Source organism: Pogona vitticeps, chromosome 3 (genome assembly GCF_051106095.1).
Source record: "Pogona vitticeps strain Pit_001003342236 chromosome 3, PviZW2.1, whole genome shotgun sequence".
NCBI classification, from domain to species: domain Eukaryota; kingdom Metazoa; phylum Chordata; class Lepidosauria; order Squamata; family Agamidae; genus Pogona; species Pogona vitticeps.
Window position 1 is genome coordinate 97,472,048 of NC_135785.1, and position 24,135 is coordinate 97,496,182.

The 24,135-nt window shown below is 40.8% G+C and overlaps 2 long non-coding RNA genes across 2 annotated transcripts in view; both read left to right on the forward strand.

Annotated features, from left to right (window-relative positions):
* LOC144588315 (uncharacterized) overlaps positions 1–2,179 on the forward strand; it is a 47,548-nt gene extending 45,369 nt beyond the window's left edge. The window contains exon 2 of the long non-coding RNA XR_013543820.1: positions 729–2,179. This is a non-coding gene — a long non-coding RNA (uncharacterized LOC144588315). The remainder of the gene's footprint in view (positions 1–728) is intronic.
* A 2,478-nt stretch (positions 2,180–4,657) lies between these two features.
* LOC144588317 (uncharacterized) lies at positions 4,658–20,914 on the forward strand. The gene is made up of 2 exons (XR_013543822.1): positions 4,658–7,294; positions 17,326–20,914. It is a non-coding gene; the product is annotated as an uncharacterized LOC144588317 (long non-coding RNA).
* The last annotated feature ends 3,221 nt before the right edge of the window (positions 20,915–24,135 follow it).

The following is a 24,135-nucleotide window of genomic DNA, read 5'->3' on the forward strand; positions in this document are numbered from 1 at the left end:
CTATAAGAAAATTCCAATATGGGTAGCACCAATAGAGGCCTTTACATTAAAAGTGCTAAGGAGGGAGCTCTACTCACATATAAAGACTTGTTAACTAAAGATCAAATTCTGAAAAATAAATAAGATTTAGAGGGATTGGGTCTATCAACAGACTGGTGGTCAATGTTGAAATTAGAATCAATATATAAAAAGGATAAAAATGTGGGCTTTTTTGAGGGGAACGTTCAGGTGGATGAACTATGGATTTACATGAAAGAGAAAATCATACACACACACACACACACACACACACACATCTATTAGTATTGATCTGGAAGATGAGAGGGTGAAGGAGGTGATGATCAGATTGGCACAAAACTTATAACATCAATATAGATGACTGGATGAAAATATGGAAAGATCATTATAAGTTGATTGAACCAGTTAATCTTAGAGAAAACATCCTTAAAATGTTTTATAGATGGCATTTTACTCAGGTAAGACTGGCAAAAATGCCAGAAGGGATCAGTAATGTTTGTTGGAAATGTAAAAAAAAAAGATCCAGGGACTTAATATCATGTACAGTATAGTGGTCCAGTGAAAAAGAAAAAAATGGTTACAGGTTTGGGGAGTGTCACAAGAAAATTTCCATCAAAATCTAAGTTTTAAACATGAAATGTTTCTATTGAATATAATGCCAAAGATCATTGATAAAAAAATAAAATATAGTATATTGTATATTTTTACAGCAGCCAGGTTACTCTGGGCCCAAAAATGGAAGAATGGAGAAATACCAATGATGGAGGAGCTACTGAAGAAGCTACTGAATATTGCAGAACTAGATATGTTTTCAGAGGCAATGTGGGATAAACCGAGACATTTTGTAAAGGAAAGCTGGAAGCTGATGTACAGTTGGGTCCAGAAAGAAACAGGAACTAAGGAGAAGAAATGATTGTGGCGAACCAGTACTTACAAGAACCTATTGATGATATTAGATTACCTAGACCAGGGGTACCTAACCCCTGGTCCATGGCCCATTGCCAGTCCGTGGGCTTGCTGGAACTGGGCTGCGGAGATGGATTTCCACACACACACACCCGCATGAATGGTGGGTGTGTCACGCTCACAGCTGGGCGTATCGCACTCACTGCTGGGCATGCTGCACTCACGCACATGCATGCAAGCGTGACATGCCCGTCCACAAGTGCAACATACCCACCAGCAAGTGCAGGAGTGCCCCCACCCCCGAACAGAAAGCCTGCACCCCCAACCGGTCCGCAGTCTCAAAAAGGTTGGGGACCGCTGACCTAGACGATGGCAAAATCTCTGATCTATATATGTAGTATGGATGTCTTGCTTTAGTTATCTTTTGTTGTTTTTGTTGTGTCTTTGTTGTTTTGTATGTATGAATAATAATAATAATAATAATAATAATAATAATAAAATAATAATAATAATAATAATAATAATAATAATAATAATAATAATAATAATAATAATAATAATAATAATAATAATAATAATAATAATAATAATAATAATAATAATAATAAAGCAGATTTTTTTTTAAAAAAGGAAGTATTTGCCAGTATCCTGAGGCCTGGTTATGGTTAAAACAACTAGGGTGTTCTGATTGGCCTATTTCCTCCCTGCCACGCTCCTTGCGCCACCCACCCCCGCCTGCAATTCCTTTCCATATTATTCCTTCTGTGTAAAGAACAATGGGGCAAAATGCAGCCCCTTGGCAGCCTCCAGCCCCTCCCCCGTTCCTTTTTTCCACAACAAAGAAAGGTGAATTGCGTCTTCTTTCACCTTTTAAACAGTTTCACAGCTGCCTCTACCTGCACCATTTGGCACCTTAGAATACTCATTTTTTAAAACTGGAAGCAGTTCTTTAGCCAAATTCACTTTTATTTTTGCCAAGAGGGGAATCTGCATGTATGCCCCCCCCAAAGATCCTGGAGGCAGAGGAGTGGTCATTGGCTCTTTCAAAACTAGCCATTCCCAGTGTGAGAGATCAGCTAGGGATGCCCAATATGAGAGTGCTGGTGGACATCTCCAGATATTGCTACGCTTCTCCAGGTGAAAAGGTAAATCTCAGAGTCAGTCATGTGGGAGAAAAAGAGAGTTCATTGTTTGTCTGTGAGAGGACTTTAAAACCAGGACATCCATCTCCACTCCTCTCCCTGCTGTTGCCAGGCCTCACTGGCACTGTGTGAAATGTTTGTATATAACTTATCCTTGTGTAAAACCTTGATAAATCAAAAATCCAGGAGTGAAGGAAGGAGGTAGAGAGATGACCTGTAGGTTTATGCTTCTGGGTCCATTATTCCATTTGTAGCAAGGCAAGGAATGGGGTCCCTTATGTCTGTTCCCACAGACAGCTGGCCAGAAGCCATTCAGGTTCCCCTCCCAACCTTCGCTTTTCCTACTCCATGACCTCACAAGGGCCGCGCTACTGTAGGGGTTTCCTAAAGTTTGGCTTATTTGCATTTTAATGTAAAGTTGAGTCTTCTTTCCCCACAAAATTCTCTCAATACCCCATATTGTTTTCTGTGAATTCAGCACTTTTCTTATTTACAAAATATTCTCTTTAAGTCATCATCATCATTATTAACACTGCTTTATCCCTGGGTATCTCTCTATGTGTGAAAAGGTGTTCCTGCTAGGATTTGCAGGGTTTGCTGTAATTTGGCTTGTTATCAAGAACTTAGAGCAGGATCAGAAGATTCATTCTCAGTGCAGAGCAAAACTTGTTGACAAATGATGTGGCACTAGAATCGTTGTAGTCTTTAAAAATGTAAATGCAAGCTGTTTTAGCAACCGTGGAAACCAGAGGGAAAAAGGTGGAAAGTTGGTCATTTCTGCACTACACTTCACTGTATGCTTCATGAACTGTGTTCTCGAGACATGCCCAGAAACGCTTTAGAAGCACCGAATAAATTCTACATACAAAATACTTTCAAGCGAAAAATGCAAAGTAACCTAGTAACAACAATAGTGACCGCAAAGGATCACTGGGGCCTCAAGAAAATGAATTGGTTAATCATGTGAAAGGATTGCAGCCACTCAGGAGTAGCATCCTTCTGATTATTAGGGGAAATATTGAAATGATCCTTGAGAAACAAGAGACGAACAGCAGGATAAATGCTTGTCTGGTTGCACCCTTATTATCAAATAAGTTCAGTGAAGTTTTGGCCTAGATCACACCCCATATAATGATACCAGACTTTTGGTGGGAGATCCACAAGGAGAAAGGAGAGGAAGCTATGTCCATGAAGGCAGGATGAATGCCAGAAGACAGGATAAATTTGGGGCAAAAGCAAAGCCAGCCCCCATGTGCAGATGTACGCTCATGAGCAGCAGAACTGTAAGGAAGCAGAGCAGTACTATGAGGAAAGGAGACACTCCTAACCTCTGGAATACAAGGGCTGAAAAGATGCTTTCAAAATCTATGATTTTTTTGCAAGACAATATAGTTTCTTCCTAAGTGAATGTTTTTTGTAGCAGGAAAAGGGAAGCACCTCTACCTGATGAAAGTAGTACTAGAATAATCCTAAAATAAACATATAGACAGTGATACAACTAGACAGCGAGAAAGATGCACATCTGATCATGCCTGAAAGGCTCATTTTGCCAGAAGGAATTTCCCTTAAAGGGATTCTCCTGTCCACTGAGGATTGCTCTAGCCTGGCCCTCCAAAACAGTAGCCCTACTGCTGGGCCAAAACGGCTTGGGTATGGATTAGGACTGGGCTGGACTGCTATTGCCCGTAGATCATGAGACTGCCAGGGAAGAGCTCGCACTAGATCATGCTGCAAGCGGTCCAGAATGTCAGCTATATGGCTGTGTAATCACACCCTCACTCAAATAATCAACAAATACAAAGAATAAAATTGAGTGGGATTCACTTGGGAAAGAAATGTGAATCAAGGTTTGAAAACTGAAATGCAGAAGAAATAGAAGCTAGAATAAACACGACATTACCTCCAAACAAGGTTCCTTCTAAGGCACAAGCGCAACTCTGCTTCCCTCTGTGCATCTTCCCTTCCCTTCTGCACAGCAATCATTTCAGCTAGGATATTCAAATTAATAGGGATAAAGCCTGGAAGTGAAAGGAGAGATGCTCAGATTAATTAATATTGCAGTCACACCAGGCAAATCTTCCCTAGTTCTAGCCCTGTTAGATTGTTGCATACATTTCTGGTCACACAATACATGGCCATTACCAAATCATTTTCCCGGCCAGCAGTATAAGTGCGGAACATTCCCCCCTCACTGGGAGGGTTGTGTTGTTGTTTTTCTGATGGTGTATCAATTTATTCCTTAGTGTTATGGCATGTGTGCCCGACCCCATTGGTTCTTTTCCGAAGCCAAGCCACCAGGGCAGGCAGTGGCCATTATTGCCGGATAGCTGCCCTGCCATAAATTGTTTAGTGGGGTTTTGGTGTCCAGTACAGTAGTGCCTTGGATAACGAGTGCACCATTTAATGACAAATCCGCATAGCGATCTATTTTTTGGGATCGCTAATGCGATCGCAGTGCGATGTTTTAATAGCCTAAACATCACATTACAATGATCAATGAGCGTTTCGCTTACCAATCGATGTTTGTGGAACAGCTGATTGGCAGTTCCAAAATGGCCACCGTGTGCCCAAAATGGCTGCTGCAACCATTTTCGCGCGATTTCCTCGCTTACTGAGGCAGCGAAAATGGCGGCGCTATGGAGGATCTTCGCATAACGGTGAGTTTTCGCCCCATAAAGGTAAAGGTAAAGGTTCCCCTTGACAATTTTTGTCTAGTCATGTTCAATTCTAGGGGGCGGTGCTCATCCCCGTTTCCAAGCCATAGAGCCAGCGTTTGTCCGAAGACAATCTTCCGTGGTCACATGGCCAGTGTAACTTAGACACGGAACACTGTTACCTTCCCACTGAGGTGGTCCCTATTTATCTACTTGCATTTGCATGCTTTCGAACCACTAGGTTGGCGGGAGCTGGGACAAGCGACGGGCGCTCACTCCGTCGTGTGGATTCGATCTTACGACTGCTTGGTCTTCTGACCCTGCAGCACAGGCTTCTGCGGTTTAACCCGCAGCGCCACCACGTCCCTTTTGCCCCATAGGAACACATTATGTGTTTCTATGGGGTTTCCCTCCCCCCCGCATTGCGATGTTTCCAGATAGTGACGATTAATCCGGAACGGATTAACGTCGCTATGCGGGGTACCACTGTATATTGAAATATAAATAAACTTATGTCAAAGGCTTTAAAGGTCATCACTCCACCTACTGTCCTCCAAGTGACACAACTTTACATGGGGTGGGGCATCCACTGTGTACTATGCATTCCTTCAAGAGCTGCCCGCACAACATACAAAATGTTACCAAACAGGAACCCCTTCCTGACATATCAACATATAGTTTTTTTTTCTTTTTTAAATTAAGGTAAGGGGTTGCACTGGCCCGGGAAATGAGAGAAAATAAATCAGTACAACAGCGTAGCCAGCCAAAATGATTTGAATAGGAAAAAAAAGAATTAGTACCATTAAAACAAATGGGAACATTCTCCCTGGTATATATGCCATGTGACAGAAATTCAGTACAACAAAGGTATGAAAAGTATGGTTAGAACAGGGCAACATTTGCCTCGTGTGACCATGGTCTAATGCAGTCAACAACCATCAAAACACTCAGTGTAGTTTTTTTCAATGATATGCTAATAACAGCGAAAGAAAAGCTAAAGAACTACCATATTTTTCCATTTATAAGATGACCAAGAGTATAAGACCCAAATTAGAAAAAGTAGGAATCAAAGGGCTCCATTTTTGCTAAGCCCCCATGCCTTGGCAAAAGGAAAGGAAAGCGGCTGTCAAAGGGATTGCCGCTTTTCCTTGCCTTTTGAGAAGGCCCGGAGCTTAGCAAAAAGGAAGGGAGCAAAAGGCAGCGGTAAAGAGCTGCCTTCCGTGTGTAAAATGACCCTCATTTTTTTCTCAATTTATTTAAAGATAAAGTGTCATTTTATACACAGAAAAATATGGTAATGAGATAAATGAATGTATAAGTTTAATGACATCACACAATTTCTCACTGCAAGCAGTGTGACTGAAATATACTGGTGAGCTTCTTGTCTAAGATTGCAAGCTTGAGCTGTCAATGAGCGAAGTTCAGGTACCTCCTCCTCCCCATCACAGCTCCTTGCAAATATTTTGGAAACCACTGCTTGGCTTTCTTTCAGTATCCGAATTGCAAAATGAGTCCAAATTAGTTTGGATAGAATTTAGAGCTGATTCAAGCCAATCTGATCCACTTTGGACTTCAGCTGAATCTGTCTAGGATTCTGTATTCATTTCAGGATTTATCCAAATCTGTTGCACAGTTCTATTAATGGCTGTGTGGAGCTTCCGCATTTATTTTCTTTGCATCCTGTTATGCAAGAGCAACGCCCCAACAGTGCTGAAGGGCTTTGATTGTGGAACCAAACCAAGAGTCCCCCTGGTATAGCATTTTTCCCAACAAAAGTCTCTAGGAAGCCCACAAATAATTGAATTCAAGGATATATATTTCTATACTCTTTAAGAGCATAGTTCACACTCTTGATGACTTACATTAGTTTGGATGTCATCAAATAATGACTTAGTTCTTGATACACCATCAGAACAAAAACATGGCAGAAAGGGATGCCTAACCCCATGATTGTGCCCCAGAAATAATAACAAGGGCAGTGCACAGAAGGGGTCACTGCCTTGTCCTCTCTCTTCCCTGACTGTGGGTAATGCTAGGCGCTAAAGAACCCACTAACTTTGTTTTTCAACACCTACACCAGAGCTCTGCCTCTCCTAGCCTTCCAGCCCAGCCTTCCTCCAGGGGAGCACAATTTAATTGTTGGTCTGGCAGGTGGAACCCCCAGAATGGAGAATTCTGAGATTTGGCAGGGAGAAGGTACATGTCCAATAGGCAGAGCACTCAGGATGTTTTCCAGACATCACATGCCTCACCGGTGGGATCACAGATCTTCTGATGAATTTGTAACATCCATCATTGCCCAGGTCTTCTCAGCTTCAAGTGTGAAACATGGGAGACAGAACTTGGAAAAGGTACTTTTCTGGATCACAACTTCCAGAACTCATCTTTCCTATGGGGATAGAAAGCCTTGCCCCATGTGGCTAGGCCTCAATTTGGTTGGTTAAGCAATACAATCTGTTCACTTACTTTTTTTGAGTTGATCCAGACTGATCCTGTTATTGGCGGTCAGAAGGGTTTCTTTCCAAGCATGAGCAGATTCACTGTGCCAGGAACAACAGTGGAAGCAATAGCCAGGTGAGATCCTCAAGTGGGAAAAGACAGACCTTCCTCCACCTTCTTCATTATATTAGATTAATTTTATGATTGTGAATGTTAACAGTCCTGGTTAAGTACTATTATACTTACAGTGCCCATTATTTTCCGGTTTGCATTTATGCACCAAACCATGGTCCAGAAAAATAAAGGTAAAGGTGAGTGAATGTATATAACTTTGAGTTTTCTACGGGAGTTTATGCTGTCAGAGATGTCCAAAAAATTCTGAACTTCCCTCTTTTTGCAGGGTTTGAATTTTAGTAAAATTCTCTCTCTTTTCTTTTCTATATTGAAGTAGTATAGATATCCACAGAGGAAAATAGCTGCAAAGTTCCACGGAGCCCACCCCTTTCTCATTAACTGGCACTTAAAGTCTCAATAACTCACTGAGATATTTGTAGGAAAAAGAATAGAAAAAAATTATTTACTTACAATTGCTTGAAATCACAAACTTGTCAATGTTACTTTCTTTACCGCATACATACTTGAAACCAATCAATCAGATCAACAGCAACAAACAACTGCCACCACCCATGATAGAAAGGGTAAGAACATTCAGCAGAGAAGTGGGACTCTTTTTGGATTTCAAAAGCTGGAAGAAACAATTGGTTAGTGCTGGGCAGATAGACGGTTACCCCAGGCCAGAAAATTCTCTCCCAGTCACACAAACTACAATCAACATGAGAGACTGTAAATAAAACCCCAGTACATCCCACAGTAAATCTATGGACTGCCATGGATTAAATATAATGCCGTTGCATGCTTTAATGAAGTCCATTGTTTTGTCTGCAGCATTTTTCCTCCACCATTTCCTGGCACAAAAAAAAGACAACAAGGATGGAAGATTCAGCTTTGCCCCTCCACATGCTTTTTATAACATCTCCCTGGATGACGAGCTAGTAATGTAAAAAACGGAACACTTTTTGTGCCATTTTGGTTGGCCTAATAGCGATATCATCTCTGTATGTCCTTTGAAACTTGTTTCATGTCAGCATCATTTCTCCTGATTTTATGATCAGCTTTATCCACCATGTACTCCTTTTTTCCAAGTTATTATAAAAAAATTAAAATGTTAGTAAAATCTCTGCAGTAAATAGTTGTACAATTGACTCCAGTAGCTATCAGCACAGAAATATTTTCCCTCATTTTCTCCACATTTTTTCCAAGTTAATGAATCCCTGCCAGAAGGCGTTCCTTAGGGGCAAAAAGATACTGAACATACTGAAAAATTAGCAAAAGCTTCTTCCATGTTGCTAATGACTTGGTCAATTGAGAATGTATAATAAAGCTCATTTTGGTTTGTTGTTGAACAGAACTTGTTTGATTCCTTGGTGTCAAAAATATGAGCTTTTGATATCACTGCTTAGAATAATTGACTCATCCGAGCCCTGTTTGAACTTCATGATTCATCGCCTCTCAAATTAGTAGGGACATAGTTAGCCTAATCTGTGGATATAATCAACCAAGCCTTCCCAGTGCCTTCCACGATAATGGATTAAGCTGTCATTTACAGTATCTCTTATTTCAGTTACGATCAGGCATAAAAGTCCAATTAAAAATTCTCATTAGCCGATCTTCTTGCTGAGCTGCCCTTCTATCAGATTTTTTTAGAGTGGAGGGCGAAACCCAATTGATGTGTGTCAATTTGATGAGTGTCACATTATTTCCTTGACTATGTTCATAGCTTTCGTTTATTTGTCTTTCTGTTAGCACACTTTAAGCAGTGAGCATTTCCTGGGTCATCCATCTTCTTTGGCCATTCCACCCTCCTGCGCCTGGGCTACACGCACCCACTGCTCAGTCCCCATCTCTGTCTTTTCTTTGTCGTTATTTCATTTGTCAGGGCTTAAATTTATTCAGTGATTAATCATTACTTGAACGGTTCTGTTGGGAAGAATCTGAAAAGGAGTAATTCCTGCAGGTGGTTCCTCTCTTGTCGAGTCAAAGTAAGAATGGGCTCACTGCTGAGGCTTTGTTTGCTGTTCTTCTGAAGACAGCAGGACATCTTCTTTTCCACAATTCAACTGAGACTAAGCAATCCTCTGCATGCTTACTTGGGAGTTTAACTCACTTCCTGTTGATCTTAGGAAGAAGTATTTCTGATACAACATGTTCAGGATTAGGTTACATGTGAGAAAGATGCTTCACTGAAGGGTAAACTTTGTTTGGGAAATATGTCATCAATAACTATACCACTTTTCAGATGGCAAAAGAATTGAATCACACACACTAATACATACACGCACATGTGCACGCACACGCATGCACACACACACACTTTTACTCGGTCAACAGGTAGGAAAAATCTACTTAATATTTTCCTTCAAAATCTTCACCCCATAGTGAGCAGCCTGTGCTTGAATGGGCATAGAGACATTCGCTGTTTTAATGCTTTGGTGATGAATCAAATCAACTGTAGACAAACAAGCCCAGTATCCTGTTTATTCTGAACTATGGGTGGAATAGTCAGTTCTGCACATGGTTTCCTTTCTGTCCCTTGCAGAAGGAGACATGCACGGATCTCTTGCATGCATAAAGTCCCATTGTTTTCAACAGGGCACTCACTGGCTTTTGTATATATGAGCTGGAGATCACCAGAACAAATGCTGAGCATTCCACTTATGAAGAGGTTATGAATTAGGCCATTGGTGTGTATTTTTTAAAAGGATTGCCTTTGGATTTTCATAAATGTTTATTGTAAAGCTATAAATACACAAATGTGTATCTATGAGAGCATCACTTCCCACAGGAGACAGCCTATCTATCTATCTATCTATCTATCTATCTATCTATCTATCTATCTATCTATCTATCTATCTATCTATCTATCTATCTATCTATCTATCTATCTATCTATCTATCTATCTATCTATCTATCTATCTATCTATCTATCTATCTATCTATCTATCTATCTATCTATCTATCTATCTATCTATCTATCTGTCAGTTATCAAGTTGGCATGTTATGATCCTACTAAAGTAAAATGATACAAGTACTGTAGTATATCCATCTCTCTTTTTTTAACATAATGGAAATATTTTGATCTTAAAAGGCATTATCCAAATGCAAAGAAACCATTAGACAAAGATACACTTCAGAATCTTACCCTACTCTGAATTTGCTTCAAAATGGCTGTATTTTAGTTTTGCCTTGGGAGCAAAATTCTTCTTTCAATGGTGTGAAAAACCTTTGCAGTCTCCAAAAGAAGCAGGGGAAACACACTAGGTGTGTAGGAGGTGGATGCAACCATCACTTTCAGTGTCCTGCTGGGTTCCATGAATCCCTGCCATCATGATGTTACCCCTGCTTGACAGGACAACTGTTTCCATGCCTTGGCATGTGGAGGGTGGTAGTGGGGAGAAGTATTTGCAGCTCACATCCACAGCAAGATGACAAGCTTAATATCATACATCCACTTGGTTTGGGAGCACTTGTATCTCTGGCAAGAAAAAATGCTGAAGAAATGCCAGCACTGGGTTCATCACCAAAAAAAAATCTTGACTAATGAAGATAAAAGTTCCTGAAGACAATACTGTCAAAATTTGGGTTGGGTGAGATTTTGTTTTGTTTTGTTTTGTTTCCATTTCTTTTTGAGACAAATCTCTCAGAATTCCTAGACTTCTTACGTTTAGGGTGGAAAGAACCTACAGTTACACTATGTGTGGCTGTGGGTGGAAAGTGTCAGGAAACTCCAGCAGGTCGAAAAGGCAGCAGCCAGATTGCTGAGTGGGGCTCTTTACAGGGATCACATAACCCGCCCACCTCCATTGCACCAACTCCACTGGCTGCTGGTCCATTTCTGGACAAAAAAAATTCAGTGCTGGTTTTAATCTAAAAAGCCCTAAATGACCTGAGTCCAAACTGTCTCAAAGAATGAGCCTCCCTTTATGAGCTGGCTTGTGTGTTAAGATCACCAGGAGGGGCCTTTCTCTCAGTCCCACCAGCTTTAAAAGTGTGTCTGATAGAAACACAGGAGAGAGCCTTCTCTGTTGCTGCTCCCAGACTTTGGAACTCTCTCCCACAAGAGGCCAGGCTGGCCCCATCTTTGCTCTCCTTCTGCAAGCAGGCAAAGACCTTTATCTTCAGGCAAGCTTTCCTTAAGTGACTGGCTATGTGAGTGTGACTTTGATGGTTTGATATGTGTTACTGCTCTGACTGGGTCTTTCGTAATACTTGTGTTTACCATCTTTCAGAGTGGTATTTGTTTGTTCCTTTTTAATATTTGTCTATTTATTGTTTTAGCTTTAAAACTGTCTTTTAATGATGGAAGAAGCCTTTCTATTTATCATTCTTAGCTTTAAATACTGTCTTTTAATAATGTACTTTAAATAATGTAAAGCACCATTGTATACTTATTGTCATCAGCGTCAAATGTTGCCTTTCAGTGATGTAAGCCACCTTAGGTCCTTTTTAAGGAGAAAGGCAAAAACAAACAAACGAACGAACAAACAAACAGACTGATTTTTCATTCCAAAGTGTGTTACCTTTAAATTACATTGCTTTCTGTAGGCTTGGACTCAGCACATGTCTTTTACATGTGGAAATGATGACAAAAACATAGGATAAACCTATGTAAGCTGTCTTGGACAACTTCTGTGTGATAGACATTGTATACAACTATCGCCATAATTAACACTTTGCACAAATTTGGGACCTTTTTTGTTTTCCTTCCACCTTTTGGCAATGAGAGGGAAAGTTACTTGTGTAAGAAAGCCTGGAGTGGACATACAGTAGGCATTTTGCAAGGCAATTGGTGTTTATGAATGATTTAATCAAATCTGCATCATCAAGAAAATGTGCATTCGCCAGTCCTTAGGAGTCCCAGGCGCAGACCTTCAAAGTCCCATTCCACATCTCTCTGGCTTCCAACAGGGCTGGCCAAGAAATTTTGTTCCCCGAGGCAAGTGACAAGACACTGCCCCTTCCACAGCATGCACTGAAGCCTTGGAGGCTGAATATTACTTCCTGACTGCCTAGGAGATTCTGGGAGTTGTGCTTCAAGAGAATAGTGGTTCTAAACTCTAACCTCCCATCAGCAAAGTTGCTAGAATACAAGAGGTAGGGAATTATTATTGTTGTTGTCTCAGTTGGCATAACATCTTGGGCCTAGCTTGTTACTTAGGATTTAGATAGCACAGTTCAGTGGCTCAGTGTTCACTATCTCATTCATCCATACTTCCTGAGAAGCTAATATTGCTTACCTGCATTTAGTGGAGAGAGCAGGATCAAATTTGAGTTTACATAAGACCACAGAGGCTGTTTGTAAGTAAAGTGAAACTGAAATTGAGGCCTTTCTGAGATACACACCTTTAGCCACTATCTGGAAGTTGAGTCATGGCAACTGGACTTCTTTTCTGTCAGGTTGAAACATTTTGCTACTCATCCAAGCAGCTTCTTCAGTTACCATATTTTCCGTGTATAAGAATATACTTTGTCTAAAATCTTTACACTAAAAATTGAGGGTTGTCTTATACACAGAAGTAAGCTGAGGAGAAAAAACAAGTGGAGGGGAAAGCAGTGATCAAAGTGATCCTGCAGGGTTTTGATCCCTGCTTTCCCCTCCACTTGCTAAGCCAACTCCCATGGGGCTTAGCAAAAGGAGGGGGGAAGGATCAAAGCAATCCTATGGCTGTATAAGGGGGAAAGGGATCAAAATGACTGTGCAGTTGTGGAATTGCTTTGATCCCTTTTCCCTTGCTTTTGCTAAGCCATGCGGGACTTAGCACAAAGGGAGTTAGCAGGGATCAAAGCCATCCTGCAGCACTTTGATCCTTTTTACCCTACATTTGCTAAGCCCACTTAGATTTCATAATTTTGGGATAGAAAAGTAGGGGGGTGTCTTATACATGGAAAAATACAGTACTTGGGTGAGTCGTGAAACATTTCAATCTGACAAGAAAGAAGTCCAGTTGCCATGACTCAACTTCCAGATAACTTCAGCTAGGTGATTGAGACTCTTCACAGATACCTTTAGCCACTATGTTACAACAGTTCTGGGTTTTGATGTCAATGCCCTGTTCCTCACCTACATTAATAGCAGTAGGTTTAATATGATACAGAACACTCAATGTGGTATCTTCTTTTTGTACATATTAATCCAAGAAGGGGCTGTTTGACTCTGTAAATGTTAAATGGTGGTATATTGAAATGGACACTTTGATTGCTCTGTAAAGCCTGACAAGGGAGTAAAGCCCTTCAAACAGTTTGGTAATTAAGTAAGGAAATACTTACTTAATGGAAGCATTGAGGGCAGCGCTCCTTGGTGTCAGCAACCACACGACCTTTTGCCTTTTTAGTTTTGGTCTTGTGGGAATATTTTATGCTCTAACTTGTCCTTTGCTATCCGTAGCCTTTCAACCAGCTGCGTTTTTATGGAATTTATTTATCAATATTTTACTTACTCTCATCTGTCTTTGTTTTAGGCAGCAATCTACTTCATTTTTAATAACACCTTTTATGAGCAATATAAAGGAAATGGCCCAAGTTCTTGAGTAGGCTCATTAATTTATCATAGGCTTCAGCAACAGCAATATAGGTCCTCTCTGTATGTAACAGAGTATTTTGTCGTTGGGGTAGGGGGGCAAGAGAACTCTTAGCATTGGTGTACGTTCATACATTGATTTGGATGGTTCCAAACTGATTGGCTTAATAGTCCCTGTTGTCACATCACTGTTTTGAAAATGGGAGAGAGCTGAGAAGTGTTGTTCTGTGCTTTTTGATGGAATGATCACTGGCCCAATTAACTAATATAACATAATGGTCTTAAAGCAGGAGGAGACATTCTAGTCCTAGGAAAATGAATGTGTGAGATTCCAGATGTTGTTGGACTGCAACTCCCGTCAGCCCTAGTCAGCATAAGGCAATGAATAGTGAAATTTGCAGTTCAATATCGAGAGGGCCACCTTTTCCCCACCCCCTTTCTAGATGGGAATATGCCTTGCTTCACAACATGGCAATCTGCTGGATTCTATTGTTTCTGCTGAGTGGGATCTTAATCTTTCCCCCAAATCCTACCCCAATATCACCACTGAAAATGCAGGGTTGGTTTTTTTTTAACCAGAGAATTTTAAATTGACATCTACAAATGAATTATAGAGTACATAAAGAGTGAAGCCATCTAGCAGTGAAGTGGTGGTTAAAGGAGAGCTGGAAGCAGATATGATTCTTACACAAACAAACAAAAAACACTCCGCTTTATGAATGTGGGATATTATGATTGGTGTCCATGATCCAAAACAAGAGGAAATGCCCTGAAATTGCTGCACAATATCATGCCTGCGTTGCCAGCAGGAAAAAGGATGCCAAGCTTTACATAGCAAAGGGCAGCCTAAATGTTGACAAAAACCAATAGCAGCAGTCAAGATGGCCTACAGCAGTGGTTCTTAACCTTGGGCTACTCAGGTGTTTTTGGACTGCAACTCCCAGAAGCCTTCACCACCAGCTGTGCTGGCTGGGGTTTCTGGGAGTTGCAGTTCAAAAACACCTGAGTAACCAAGGTTAAGAACCACTGGCCTATAGGACACTCACTTGTACTCACTGCAGTTCACAAAGTAACACCACACAAGAGGACGTTTCAGAAGCTTACTCCCTTTTTTCATCAGTTAACCACTTTTCACCCAAACATAAAGTAAGTGTCAGAACTGTTTTTCAGCAACTGTGAATGGTAGTGAGCACAAAGCATAAAACATTTCATATGTTTATAAAGTGAGCTTCTGAATATTTGTTTTGTGTTCTTTTTAAAAGTGTCTTTTTAAATGTTTTAACAACGGGACACAGAATCCCCTCTGTTTGGCCAGGGAAGAGTTGAAAAATTCTCTTCCTGACAGTTAATTGGGGCCTGAATAACAGGATAAATATTTCAGATTGCTACAGACCTGGAGCAGATTTCCCTTTTAAGACTTGTGTCAGGACGCTGGTCTCAGAAATCCTGAGATAATGTTTACTGAAAGCACTCAGTGCTGGGAAAAACGCAACTGCTCTGTGCTTTTGTAATGCAGAAATTATCTGAATATGCCTTAGAAAATGGTATGCTAATTCCATGGAGATACATGCAAAATGTCCTTTCTGGAGGACTCCAACTCCATTTCTTTATAGCAAGCTTGTTTTTTTGAGTCTTTAAAGAAGTTCTGTCTTTTGAGTGACCTTTCATTACCTACAGCCTTTCCCTGCTTCAAAGCTGCAACATTGTATCTACTTTGGAATACTCTTGTTTTAAGCCTATTTCACATATGCCTCAGTTGTGTAACAAAGTGGTTGTTTTTCTCTTTTGAAAGGCCTTTTAAAATTATCAGTATTTCAGCCCCTGCAACCTGGATTATTTCCAAATAAAAAAAGGTGGGGCCATTCTCTTTCAAGATAAAAAAAGACTGAGCTTTTCAATTTATAAGATCTGTTTTAAATCTGGAGATGTTTAGGGTCACCTATTTCCCCATGAGAGGAACAGCTTTACTTTAAAAAAAATTGTAACTCATAATCCCACTCCGAAATTTCCCCAAATTTGGCACAGAACAAGGGCAAATCTGGTACTGATCTGAAGTCCAATTCCAAAGTTAAACATTTTTGAGGGGGCTGCCCCCATTTTTAGAATTGCTCTGAATTTTGATTTGCTCTTCTGCATAACATAGATGCATCTATTGTGTAGCTATCACACTTAGTGTTTTGTGATGATTCAGATTTTTATGTTGTCCTTCCTCCAACTTCAACAAGATGCTGATGAGGTATATGATGTGTTAGACAGTAAAGTATAATGGTTAGATCATTGAAGTGGCTTTTAGGAGAGTAGGGCTGAAGTCCTCACTGAACCACAAAACTCTGTGAGTGACTTTGGGCCAATCATCATCTCTTAACATAATGCATCTCAGAGACTTGTGGAAATAAAATGGGGGCAAAACAAATACACCATCTTGGACTTGTTGGAAAACAGATTTTATATAAAAGTCTGATAAAATAAATGTTGAAAACCGTTTCCTCATTTAAGGGCAGCCTTCAAACAAGAAGTAGATTTTCTACGTGATACCAATTTACCTCAGGGTATATCTTTAAAAGGAGCAACCTGTACACAAGCTCCCAAAAAGCACACAAGGTATCAACTGAAGGTGTCCTCTAGGAAACTGACAGCCACATAGCTAGAATATGCAGAGAAAATCTTTTCAATAAATGGTGCATGCTCATCCTTTCGTTCACCTAAATTGCAAGGTGGCCCTCTGACTCTGGGAAGTTCTCCACACTTGCAATAAGGTAACACTTTTTTCATGTTCTAAATCAGTGGTTCTTAACCTTTGTTACTCAGGTGTTTTTGAACTGCAACTCCCAGAAACCTCAGCCAGCAGAGATGATGGTGAAGGCTTCTGGGAGTTGCAGTCCAAAAACATCTGAGTAACAAAGGTTAAGAACCAGTGCTCTAAATGGTACCCTTTTAGAAAACTCAGAAGGGTGCTTACAGTAGATTGACATAGCAGTCTCTGATTTTCTCAAGCTCTAAATATTAAACCAGAAGAAGCTGGGCTAAACCTATAGAGAACAAAAGCAACCTATAGAGAACAAAAACAACACACCTTGCCAAATGGATGATTGCTGAAGAGTGTTTCATGCCAGAACAAGATTCTGGCTGGACCATCCGGAAGTCACTTAATAGATTTTGAAGCAAAGTAGGATGATCAAAGAATAATCAGGTAAAATGCAGCTACTTGCATACAGGATACATTTTTGTGACTGTGGAGAAATTCAACTGATGCAATCCTTCCATGTAACGTATGCCCTGCTATGTGTACAAAAGAAGATCTAGCAAATGGCTGAGTAATGCTATTGAGATAACACTTCTGGTCTCATTATCTTAATGTTTTAATTTGTTTTTAATTCTACCTATATTTCATGTACATATATTTGTGCAGAATATATGCTATAAAGGATATTTCTGTATACAGTACATGAAATCATGTTCTTATGAGTTTTTATTTTTATTCAAAAGTACTAGCTCCCAGCCTTCTGCTTCCTTGCTTTCTGCTTCTTTAGGTCTCTTCGAAATAAAGGAAGAACTAAAAGTTAAATTGAAGATCTGATTGGCAAAGACACATGATGAAATATGAAGAATCATGGGACTAAAGGACCACTTCAGTGATTATGAAAATTGTAAACTATTTAAAGGCGAGTATCCACTATTGTACGTCATTAGGATCTGATTACCTGAACCATTAACATTTGGCTTTTATTATGATGATTGTGAAGTACTGTCCACGTTAATGGACAAAGAAAGTTGACGTGGTTATCTTGATTAACCCATCAATAATCATTTGGAATAATTTTTCTTCATATGGTGTATAAAGCATTCATGTATCCTGTAATAATGAGCATTGTGGTCTCAGCAAATGAGCATTCATTTACCTCAATTTATCTCTGGGGGGGGGGGAGATTCCACTTCAAAGCTTTGTTAAAAAGAGAGTGAAAGAAGCTAAATGTGAATTGTGGTTTTAAAAAAAAAGACCTGGTGCTGTATCACCAAAAAAAAAAAAAAAAAGTATTCTGAATAGCTAAGCATGAAGTATATAACTGCATTAGGCCACATTACCTCAGGGTTTGCGCAGAGCATCAGATTTCCATGCAAATGGAGAAAAACTGTTCCCCATATTTTACATCTGCTTAGAAAAGTGCCCCCAAGCCAGAGAGATAGATCCCTGTGCAGAAGCTGACTTCTGCATATACAGATGATAAAGATAAAATATGCATCCATCTGGAGATGTATTTGAATCTGTCTTCCAAAAACTGTGTTTCACTCCACTTTTTCATTTCTTTTTCATTCTGGAAATAGGTATAGGAGCTGAACTGGGATATGAACTTGAAACAGAACAATTGTCTCCCAAACTGGTGCACCATTCTGAGACCTTTTTGATCATGTTCTGAATGCACAAACATGCAGAGAATGGCATCAGGTGAAGTAAATCAAAGACCTCACCACTCTGCCCAAAAGTACACATTTGTTGTTGTTCAGTCATTAAGTCGTGTCCAACTCTTTGTGACCCCATGGACCAGAGCATGCCGGGCCCTCCTGTCTTCCACTGCCTCCCAGAGTTTGGTCAAATTCATGTTGGTAGCTTCAATGACACTGTCCAACCATCTTGTCCTCTGTCGTTCCCTTCTCCTCTTGCCCTCACACTTTCCCAACATCAGAGTCTTTTCCAGGGAGTCTTCTCTTCTCATGAGATGGCCAAAGTATTGAAGTCTCAACTTCAGGATTTGTCCTTCCTGTGAGCCCTCGGGGTTGATTTCCTTCAAAATGGATAGGTTTGTTCTCCTTGCAGTCCAGGGGGTTCTCAAGAGTCTCCTCCAGCACCACAATTCAAAGGCATCAATTCTTCGGCGGTCAGCCTTCTTTATGGTCCAGCTCTCACTTCCATACATTGTTACTGGAAAAACCATAGCTTTGACTATGTGGACCTTTGTTGGCAAGGTGATGTCTCTGCCTTTTAAGATGCTGTCTAGGTTTGTCATCGCTTTCCTCCCAAGAAGCAGGTATCTCCTAATTTCGTGGCTGCTGTCACCATCTGTCACTACCTCCATATCTCCCCTTCGATTTGCCAGGAGGTGATGGGGCCTGTGGCCATGATCTTAGTTTTTTTTTTTATGTTGAGCTTCAGAGCATTTTTGGAGCTCTCCTCTTTCACCCTCATTAAGAGGTTCTTTAATTCTGCCTCACTTTCTGCCATCAGAGTTGTATCATCTGCATATCTGAGGTTGTTGATATTTATTCTGGCTTGTGATTCATCCAGTCCTGCCTTTTGCATGATGTATTCTGCATATACCATGTTTCCTGGAAAATAAGACAGGGTCTTATATTAATTTTTGCTCCAAAAATGCATTAGGGCTTATTTTCAGGGGATGTTTTATTTTACATTCATCTCATCTTCTGGTTTCCGCATAACGCTGCACAATGGTGGAGGGCGGGGTTTCATTTAACTAGGGCTTATTTTGGGGATAGACCTTATATTATGGCATCCTGAAAAATCATACTACGGCTTATTTTCAGATTAGGTCTTATTTTCAGGGAATCAGGGTTAGTTAAATAAGCAGTGAGACAATATACAGCTTTGTTGTATTCCTTTCCCAATTTTGAACCAATCAGTTGTTCCATATCCAGTTCTAACTGTTGCTTCCTGTCCCACATATAGGTTTCTCAGGAGATAGATAAGGTGGTGAGGCACTCCCATTTCTTTAAGGACTTACCATAGTTTGCTGTGCTCCACACAATCAAAGGCTTTTGCATAGTCAATGAAGCAGAAGTAGATGTTTTTCTGGAACTCTCTGGCTTTCTCCATAAGCCAGCACATGTTAGCAATTTGGTCTCTAGTTCCTCTGCCCCTTTGAAATCCAGATTGTACTTCTGGGAGTTCTCGGTCCACATATTGCTGAAGCCTGCCTTGTAGGATTTTGTGCATAACCTTGCTAGCTTGTGAAATGAGTGCAATTGTACGGTAGTTGGAGCATTCTTTGGCACTGCCCTTCTTTGGAATTGGGATGTACACTGATCTTTTCCAATCCTCTGGCCATTGCTGAGTTTTCCAAACTTGCTGGCTTGTAGCACCTTAACAGTGTCATCTTTTAAGATTTTGAATGGTTCACCTCCATTGCCATCACCACCACTGGCCTTGTTGTTCGCCATGCTTTCTAAGGCCCACTTGACTTTGTTCTCCAGGATGTCTAACTCAAGGTCAGCATCCACACTATCTGGGTTGTCTGGGACATCCAGATCTTTCTGGTATAATTCCTCTGTGTATTCTTGCCACCTCTTCTTGATGTATTCTACTTATGTGAGGTCCCTATCATTTTTGTCCTTTATCATGTCCATCTTTGCACAAAATGTTCCTTCAATATCTCCAATTTTCTTGAACAGAACTCTGGTTTTTCCCTTCTATTATTTTCCTCTATATCTTTGCAATGTTCATTTAAGAAGGCCCTCTTGTTTCTCTTTGCTATTCTTTGGAAGTCTGCATTCAATTTTCTGTAACTTTCCTTATCTCCCTTGCATTCTGTTCCCTTCTGTATTGAAATCATTCTATCATTTTTGAGACTGGCAGTTTATCCCACTCTTTTGTTGACTATGAGGGCTATTCCATTTCTTCTACAGGATTCTTGCCCATAATAGTAGATATGATAATTGTCTAAATTGAATTCGCCCATTCCCATCCATTTTAGTTCACTGACCCCCCAGGATGTCAATGTTTATTCTTGCCATCTTCTGTTTGACCACATCCAGCTTACCAAGGTTCATAGATCTTACATTCCAGGCTCCTATGCAGTATTTTTATTTGCAGCATCGGACTTTCCTTTCATTTCCAGGCACATCCACAGCTGAGCATCCTTTCAGCTTTGGCTCAACCACTTCATTAGTTCTGGAGCTACTTGTACTTGTCCTCCACTCTTCCTCAGTAGCATGTTGGATGCCTTCTCACCTGAAGAGCTCATCTTCCAGTGTCATACCTTTTAGCCTTTTGTTTCTGTCCATGGAGTTTTCTTGGCAAATATACTGGAGTGGCTTGCCAGTTCCTGCTCCAGGTCGATCGCGTTTAGTCAGAACTCTCCTCTATGACCTGTCCATCTTGGGTGTCCCTGCACGGCATAGCCCATAGCTTCTCTGAATTACTCAAGCCCCTAGCACTAACCTTTCTCACTTTCATCTTGCAAATTTGTTAGCTTTCCTTTTGTCATTGGTCATTGGGAGGTAAACACAGGCTTCATTTGCAACTCTGTTTGCTCATGAACCAATGTGAAATTGCTTTGCTGAAGGACTAACATGCAATTTGCTTCTAAGGACACACCAAATGTCTTGCCTGCTTTGCTCTGCCCTGAACCCATGATCTTCTTCAGTAGACAGGAGAGTACTTGTACTGCTAGAACAGCTATTATACACACGCACACAGGGGCAGGGAAAATGAGAATGCCTTATAATAATCTTAATCAATTGGATGTCCTTCAGATATGCTAGACTATGAATCCTACAGCCACAGCTCTGATGGGGGGAAAAATTGAAGTTGTAATTCAATATGTCTAGAGGAGACAATATGTTTCTACACATGCACAAAGAACAAAACACAGCTTGGTTTCTATATTTGTGTCAGTTTATGTAACTAAGAAACCCCATGCAGTTTGGCATAGTCGATTTGTACACCTGTTTCCATATGTATGTAAGAGATTTGGGGCAAAGAGATGTTGACTCAGTAGTAGCAGTAGCAGAAACAGACAATACATTGGAAAAGTGAGGCAGTCCCCAACCATAATGGCAGAATTTTTCTGGGAGTTTTTGAGTGTTGTGCCTCTTGCCTTAAGTGAACAGCAGCATTTGCTGTTCTGCCTCTGAAACAGAGCGTCATGGGACAGTCCTGAGAATGATCTCCCAGAATGCTTCTTAACCCTGACAATAGTAGGTTGAGGTACCACAAGGGATGAAGTCCATAGTATCTGCAATGGGCTTCTCTAACCCATTGAGAATGAAGGCTACAGGTACTCTTTTCCCTCTTGCTTAATTGCATACATTACATTTTCACTTCTTAACTTTTTGCAAAAAATTAATACCCATTTTTTGAAGAAGGGGGGGGTTGATCGGTTCAGAATAAAACATTAAAACTAAGCAAAATGACAATAAACCAATACATCTGCAAACCTTATTTGCAGAACTCCACCCCTCCCACCCCCAAGCTATCCTTGTATCAAATAATATATATTTTAAAAACCCTGGCATGATTAGTCACAGTAGAATGTAGCAACATGAGTAGACTCCTATAGACTAGCCTGTAGCTATGGGCCTCTTCTTTTGCTTTTTAATCCATTTTCCTTTGCATTGTCCTGACCTTTAGAATAATACCATTAAAATACATACCACGGTATACGTAGATGCTTTTTACTAAAGATATACGACATTTACATATAGCATGGAGTGACTTTATGCATGTGTAAAAGGGGATTAAGAGAGCTCTTTTCCATTGGCTGCTGGTTTCTCACATTTCTCCATGGTCCCCAACAGCAGACTGGTGGCCTTAGAAGAACCTAGCATTATGCGACACACTCACTTTATACAGTATGCTGAGGTTTTCAGAACAACATAAATACTTGGTATAAAACATAAAGGCACACCATTTTAAAAACAGTTCTAATGCTATCCAAGGAAAGGCCTTTTAAGAAATAAATTAGTTAGTAAAGTAACTTACATTTCATTGAAGTCTTAGGTCAGTGATTCCCAGCCTTGGGTCTCCATACGTTCTTGGACAAAAACTCCCAGAAACTGTGCTGGCCAGGATTTCTGGGAGTTGTGGTCCAAGAACACCTGAGAATCCAGGCTTGGGAACCATTGTTCTAGGTGCCTCCTGTTACATACAGCACTGATGTTACCTGTCTGTCATGGGTTTGGAGGGAAAGTTCCATCCTATGGGGAGTGGAAGGCGGGACATCAGGAGGAGGGGCTGTACTGTATATATATGTGATGCGTGTGTGGAGAAAGGGAGAAAGGGAGATGCTGGGATGTGACGAAGCAGCAGCTGGGAAGAAGAAGCTGGTGTGGGAGTCTGTGTGTCAGACAGGGTACTACTGTGTGTCAGAGTACCAACCTGATAGGTTCAGGTGTCTGAATGGTTAGCCAGAACTGATAGGTTCAGGGTCTGTGCTTCAAGTTAAGGGTTCTGTGTGAACCAAACTGTATGCTTGTATGAATGAGAATAAGCCACGTTACTTTATCTTATTCACCTGATTATTTTATTTTCCCTGTGTGTTGTATTTAAATAAACCTTGTTCTTTTATTTGTTTCAAAATCCATCCCTGGTCTGTGTGACTTCTTATAGGGAATGGTTGGTGGCAGCTTAGTGAAAGTGTGGCAGATCCCAGTAGGTCTGGGTTTGTCACATTGATTGGTGTCCAGCGTGTGGGATACGACTGGTCCAGTTGTCCAGTGGTCCAGCAAAGCCTTGGCAAGTGTGCCCAGAGCAAGGGGGGTCTAGTCAGGGACAATCTGAGGCGCGTAGGTAATCTTCTAGGTGTACCTCACGGGGAGGTGCGCTAGTGGAAGAACGTGCCAACTGGGGAGACTAGATTAGAGTGCTCTGAGGCAGCCTGGTTTTGGCGGGAAAAAGCTGAGGCAAAACTGTATAGTAACAGTGATCTAGCCTGCCTGCTGAGAGGCCCAGCAGAGGGGGGTAGGCTCTGACTCGCTACTGTTGCAAGTTAGTGCTGAAGGAACAGCAGCAAGCTCTAGAAGGCTGGTTCTGAGGCAAGAAGAAAAAAAAAGTGGTCGTTTTATTTTGAGGCTTGACTTTTTAAAGCAGCTTGTTCTGAGGGAGGATTATGCCCTTGACTCGAAGCCAAGTGGCAGAAATGGGTGAAGTGAAAGACCCCCAGGTTGACCAAGGTTCTGAGGATGAATTTGGCTCAGTGCAAGGTGACAGCACAGGAGAGCAAAACCCAGAACTCAGAAAAATACTCATAGCCCAACAGCATGAACTGAGGGTGAGGGAAATGGAAAAAGAAGAAAGATTAGAGAGACAGAGAATTGAATTGGAATTGCAGAGAGAGAAAATGGCGTTTGAATTAAAAAAATTGGAACTGATGAATCAGAACAATAATAACAATAGGGATTCTGAGGGAGGCCAACTGTCTAAAGCTGACCTGAAGAAATTCCCTGTGTACCACAAGGGAGATTGTCCTGAGGTGTTCTTTTCCTTAGTGGAAAGAGCGTTTGTGGACTTCTCAGTGAGGGAAACTGAGAAGATGACCATCATGCGATCTTTAATCAGTGGTAGCCTGGCTGAGGTTTATGCCGAGATGCCTGAGGAACTGATGAAAGAT